At 39.3% G+C, this 6404-nt stretch overlaps 1 long non-coding RNA gene across 1 annotated transcript in view; it reads left to right on the forward strand.

Moving 5' to 3' along the window:
* Window positions 1-3738, forward strand: part of LOC125465538 (uncharacterized) — a 76887-nt gene extending 73149 nt beyond the window's left edge. Inside the window, exons 2-3 of the long non-coding RNA XR_007250273.2 lie at window positions 1185-1350; window positions 1470-3738. This is a non-coding gene — a long non-coding RNA (uncharacterized LOC125465538). The remainder of the gene's footprint in view (window positions 1-1184; window positions 1351-1469) is intronic.
* The last annotated feature ends 2666 nt before the right edge of the window (window positions 3739-6404 follow it).

A 6404-nucleotide genomic window follows, 5' to 3' on the forward strand; every position in this document is an offset into this window, starting at 1 on the left:
GCATGCCTTAACCTTAAAAACTCAAAGGCAACAGTTTTTCCAGCTGTTGACATATAAATGACTTACTGTTTGTCAGTATTTAAATTTTAACATGTTAAAAATACATTGACACTCAAATAAACAAGCCCTAGCTTTATCTGTCAAGCAAATATCTCCATATCAGTTGTTAGTAAGTGCTGGAACATCACATACAAAGATATATTTGAATGGAGACAAACTTGAAAAGATACAGTTCCAGCAAAGCTTTGGTGGAACTGATCGATGTTGACATCGAATTCTTGATTTCCACTTTTTATTAGAAATACAATGAGCGTTGTTAAAAGCAAATTTGAATGTTGTAGTATATATTTAACTTCAGTTAAAATGGTACTATTTAACACATTAAGATGGCATCTAATATCTGCTACAATATGAGACTATCTGTATTTGAGTTAGATCCTGGATTTGGAATCTGGGGTCTGGTCCCTAACAAACAGCATAAAACTGTGTCCAATTCAACACCAATTGGCAACCTTGCTGAGAGAAGGCCCAGGGTGCAGAATCTGGGAAAATGAGAATTTGTTTTGTTGGACTGAACTATTTGCTAGGGCAAAGCAAAGGAAATCTAACCTAGGAGTGCAGATAGTGATAGCAGAGTCAAGTCACTATAACTCCCGGACGTCTGCTGTCTCGTTACAGAGGTAGTGGTTTAACAACACCCTCAAGGTAACCTCAGCCCATGCAGGAATTGAACCCATGCTCCTGACATCACTCCACACTGCCATCCAGCCAACTGAACTAACTGACCACATGCTGGAGATTGTCATTCATCACACGATGATCACAAAAATGGTTACTTCACAAAACATATTGGCTATCACCAAAGTGGTTTCATTCGGCAGAGGGGCCAGAGCTTTAGAGGAGAAACCTGTAAATCATAAGTATTTCCCAAGTGTGATACCATTTCAACTCCACAGTTTATATATTTTGTGACTGATAGGTTTCCCACCCGAAAGCTTGACTGACAGTTTTGATCCTGGAGCAGATCACAAGGACAGTTCCACACAGTAGTGGAGTGGTCTGATCCCTGACCTTGAGGGGTGACTCTTATTTGAGACAAAAGAATATTCAGCTCTTGCTGCCACAGATCCTGACACAAATGTAGTTATGAATCTTTTGTCTAAAGCTCTCTCTTTCTCTTGCAGCTTCCGTTATTCGCTGAGAGCTGGGAAACTTGGCTGCCCACAATGAAACCTACAAAGTACTTTGTGTCAGAGGCTTCTAGCCTCATTAAAATATTTCAGTTGCCAACTCGCCTCCTGACATTAAGTAATCTGCTCACCCTTTGTTTCTCCCAAGCTAAACACAAAAGTGAGTAGATTGGAAGTGGATTGGATGTCAGATTTTTAACAAAAATTATTATTTGTCTCAACCACAACCTACCCATTCAGAGTTAAAATTCAGCCTGTAATCTTCTTGTTTCTCCACAGGAATTGAGAGAAAAACCCAAGCCACACTGAAGGTGAATGATGGGTCGATGTTCCCTGAGGAAGTGTAGGAGGGAAATTGGAGCTCTTGTTACATATTGCTGTTGAATATTTGTTATGAATCATTCACCACATAGCACTGGTGAGATCAATCACTCGTTGCACCGTGACCATATTATGTAATACCATGAGAGAGATTTTTAATGTGAGAGATTAATGGACTTAGCTCTTGAAGCAAAGGGATATTGTTACTCCTATTTGTATTATTAGTTAATTTGAGTCATTTTATTTTGTTCACGCAACAGTTTCCACGAACAGGGGAAGTTATGGAACTCCCCATCAGCTTTGCATGTGTAAAGGCATAAATTAAATGCAGTTAAGAGGCTTTGAAGATTTTGTTCTTAATGTAGTCACCTAGCTAAAGCTAATAATCTAATTTTAATTTAGTTAATGTAATTAAACAACTATAGAAGATACCAAATACATGTAGAACAATAGCCAGAATGATTCAACCAGGAAATAATATAATAGTATTTTTTTCCCATTGCTGTCTTTAAGTTTATGATGAAATAAGCTTTAAGAAAAACTATTCACTCCTATGCCATTAATCAATCACTCTGGTCACCTTAGTAGCTCAAGGTATCTGAACTGTTGCCCTTTTTCTCCTCACAAAGCTATCTTCACCCTTCCAGCACAAAGAATAGTCTGTTTTAAAAGGATGGTTCTTTTAGGCTAGGACAGAAAGTGATATCAACTTGGCTCAAGTTTTCAAAAAGGATGTGGCATCATAGACATTGAACCAGCTGGTACATTAATGCTGCCGTTATGTTGCTGAGTTAGTAAACTAGAATCCATGACTAAAAGATTGGAGAATGTGGGCCAAATTTCAGTCCTGTGGGCAAGTAGGTCAAGTTAGGAAAGCTTGCCCAGAGTTTTGGGGGTGGAATGCAGTTCGTCTTACCATTTGAACACATGAAAAGGCATGAAAAATAATGTGCAGAGAAATAGCAGTAATTAATGATGCTCATTTAGAGCGATATTGCAGGAATGATGGGCCAAATGACCTTCTCCTCCAGCATAATAATTGTGAGTTCGTGCAAAAGCAACTGGATGGTGCAAAACCCAAGCTGTGAGGAAAATTAAGCTGGGACCCCCCTTACCAGTTTAAAAAAAAGTATTGCTGGCATTGTGAACAGAGCCATTACTACAGCTGCAGGATTGAATTATCTTCCGAGAAGCAATGATTTTGGTTTGATTTAGTAAGTGAGGATTATAAATTATACTCTGCTTGAATTTAGTTAGTCTCTAAATATTTTGAATGGGAAGAAAAGTAAGATGGTTTGGTAATAAGTAAGGCGTATGGTTTTATTTCTGTTTTCTGGCTAAGGCTTAGGTTAACAAAGATGAGAATGCTTTGAGCTAAAACTGCTTTTACTCATAGATGCAAGTATGTTTCAAAATAAGTAAGTTTTGCAACAAAGTATAGAACTGGCCTTTGGGTATAATCACCTGTGCATTTGTGTTTTATATTTTTATGTCTTATACTTGTTGTTTTGAAGTATGTTTTGTAGTCTTGTAGCTGTTTTTATTTTTGCTGATGTATTATTTGGGATATTGGATGATAGTTAATTACAAGGAGGTGACAATACTTGTCTGATGTAAGATGTGTGACTTATATTCATTTTAATTTACTTTATAGTTTGGATTTTGAACTAGTGGCAAGTGGGCTTTGATCTGTCTATCTCTCAGCGGGGGATTAATTATTAACTTGTCACTATCTCTGGAGCCAGTTTTTGTTAAAAAGACCAGTCAATGAGAGAGAATCTCTGGAATGATATTGGGGATTTTTTTATATCAGCAATTTTACATGTGGACAAAGTAAGCAATGAGGAACATTATCTTGCTTTTAGTTAAGAAGAATGAGTTTTTTTTTACTTAGGGGAAAAATTTCCATGGCTTGAAAAGCATATGCTTCAGTTTGCAGATGTCCTGTTTAAAATTCGATGAATGAAATCATTTCTCCTGGAGAAAGATATGAGAACAGAAAAGTTAGGAAATAGATTGTCTCATTGTTAGAAATTTAATTAAAAGCTCCAGACCAGAAGTGTTTTGGTAATTGAAAGTTGAGAAAATCTAAGCTTAGTTGGAAGAAGACCCAAGAAAGGGGTTATCAAATTCTCAAGACTGGGAATTGAAAGAAGCAGTTAAATTAACATATAGATGTGATAGAGAAACAAATTCGGGTGTGCTATAAAGTGATAGTGTTCGGATATATGGGTTTATTTTTAACTGTGTTTTGAAATCTTTCAAATAGTGTTTACATAAATAGTTTGGTTTGTTTTATTTCTTTTCCTTCTCTTTAGTGTAATAAACTCTGTTTTATCTTTGAAAACTAAATCTGCAGCATTGTGTATTTGTGTTTCATTGAAAGACCATTCATTAAAACAAATATGATCTGTCAACCGCACTTCAGTCTGAGATCTGACTTGTCCAGTAATAATACCAGCTGGGATCATAGCCCCAGACAGATGTGTAAATGGCCTCAATTATGCTATTTTATCTTGATATAAGTTGGTAAGCAGGGGGGAGGTGAGCATGCCACAAAAAGAATGTTCTTATCAAAAACTGATTGGTAAGTCAAAGAATGAATGAAGGGACAGTACGATGTAATTTCACTAAGCTGACCATTACTTTTAAAGGAACACATTAGGAATTAGGCCAATATTGTTTAGCTAATCCAAGATTGACCATGAACTATCCATACACTAATAAACCAGTTAGATTTCAGTATGCTTTTGATCATATACTTGGGCAAGGGCTGGCAAGGTCTGGATTTCAAGTGGTTTAATACATATAAAAAAGGGAAGATTATAGACATAAGAAGAGCTTCAGTTATAGAACAGACAAGAGACCTGTGCCCCATCAACCAATGTCACAAACTGGCATCCTAATGTACATAGGCTTAAAGCCACTGCTTTAATAAAGTACCACTTCTTTTATACTTGTTCTGATCAATGTAATACATTGTGTGAAGCCTGTGAAAACATATTTGGATATGGAATAGATCTTGTAATTAATCAGAAAGGATAAACATTTAGGCTGGCTCTCTCAAACTCAGCCTATAAGTGTAATTGAGAGTGTTCTTGTGGTGCAGAGGTAGTGACCCTACCTCTGAACTAGGACGACCAGGTTAGACTCTCATTTGCTTTAGAGGTTGACAATAACATCTCTGATTAGAAAATATCCATAGTTAGGCCTTACTGTTAAATTGCACCTTGAAATCTTATAAAGCCAGCTTGAAAAATTTAAAAACAGGTATATCAGTTCAGGATAATGGGAACTGCAGATGCTGGAGAATCCAAGATAATAAAATGTGAGGCTGGATGAACACAGCAGGCCCAGCAGCATCTCAGGAGCACAAAAGCTGACGTTTCAGGCCTAGACCCTTCATCAGAGAGGGGGATGGGGTGAGGGTTCTGGAATGGAGGGTTCCGGTGTGGGTTCCGGTGTGGCTTCCTCTACATTGGGGAAACCAAGCGGAGGCTTGGGGACCGCTTTGCAGAACACCTCCGCTCGGTTTGCAATAAACCGGTGTGGCATCCTCTGCATTGGGGAAACCAAGCGGAGGCTTGGGGACCGCTTTGCAGAACACCTCCACTCGGTTCGCAATAAACCGGTGGGGCTTCCTCTACATTGGGGAAACCAAGCAGAGGCTTGGGGACCGCTTTGCAGAACACCTCCGCTCGGTTTGCAATAAACAACTGCACCTCCCAGTCGCAAACCATTTCCACTCCCCCTCCCATTCTTTAGATGACATGTCCATCATGGGCCTCCTGCAGTGCCACAATGATGCCACCCAAAAGTTGCAGGAATAGCAACTCACATTCTGCTTGGGAACCCTGCAGCCCAATGGTATCAATGTGGACTTCACCAGCTTCAAAATCTCCCCTTCCCCCACCGCATCCCAAAACCAGCCCAGTTCGTCCCCTCCCCCCACTGCACCACGCAACCAGCCCAGCTCTTCCCCTCCACCCACTGCATCCCAAAACCAGTCCAACCTGCCTCTGCCTCCCTAACCTGTTCTTACTCTCACCCATCCCTTCCTCCCACCCCAAGCCGCACCTCCATCTCCTACCTACTAACCTCATCCAACCTCCTTGACCTGTCCGTCTTCCCTGGACTGACCTATCCCCTCCCTACCTCCCCACCTATACTCTCCTCTCCACCTATCTTCTTTTCTCTCCATCTTTGGTCCGCCTCCCCCTCTCTCCCTATTTATTCCAGAACCCTCACCCCATCCCCCTCTCTGATGAAGGGTCTAGGCCCGAAACGTCAGCTTTTGTGCTCCTGAGATGCTGCTGGGCCTGCTGTGTTCATCCAGCCTCACATTTTATTATATCAGTTCAGGAGTAGAGTTTGACCTTAAATCCTTAAGAATGTAAGATATCTTCTCTAGTGGGGAAAATATCTTTTGAGGAGTATTTTCTGAGGGTGCCTAATACTTTCAAAATTTCAGTAAAAAGGTTTTTTTTAATATTGTCTTGATTCCCCCTGCCTTGTAAATGTAGGTGCTGTATTATTCCTTAATTATTTGGTGAAGGGTCCTTTGTGAAGTTGTGAGCTTTTATCCAGTCAATTTTTCCTCTTACTTTAATCCCTCCCATATCATTTCAATCATCAAATATTCCTTTGTTTATCAGTGAAGATGTTTTGTTTCTCTGACTTAATGAGTTATGTTAGTTTGGTTTATAATTGTTATTCATGTGCCAAGGATATTTGTCATGTTTTCCTATTGCAGAAATGTTCCAGTTTTTCTTCTGCAATTAACATTTTTCCATTCAAGAACAAAAAACAGAAATTGCTGTAAAAACTCAGCAGTTCTGGCAGTATCAGTGCAGAGAAACCAGAGTTGATGTTTTGTATACAGTGACTCTTCTT

Source organism: Stegostoma tigrinum, chromosome 29 (genome assembly GCF_030684315.1).
Source record: "Stegostoma tigrinum isolate sSteTig4 chromosome 29, sSteTig4.hap1, whole genome shotgun sequence".
Classification (NCBI taxonomy): Eukaryota; Metazoa; Chordata; class Chondrichthyes; order Orectolobiformes; family Stegostomatidae; genus Stegostoma; species Stegostoma tigrinum.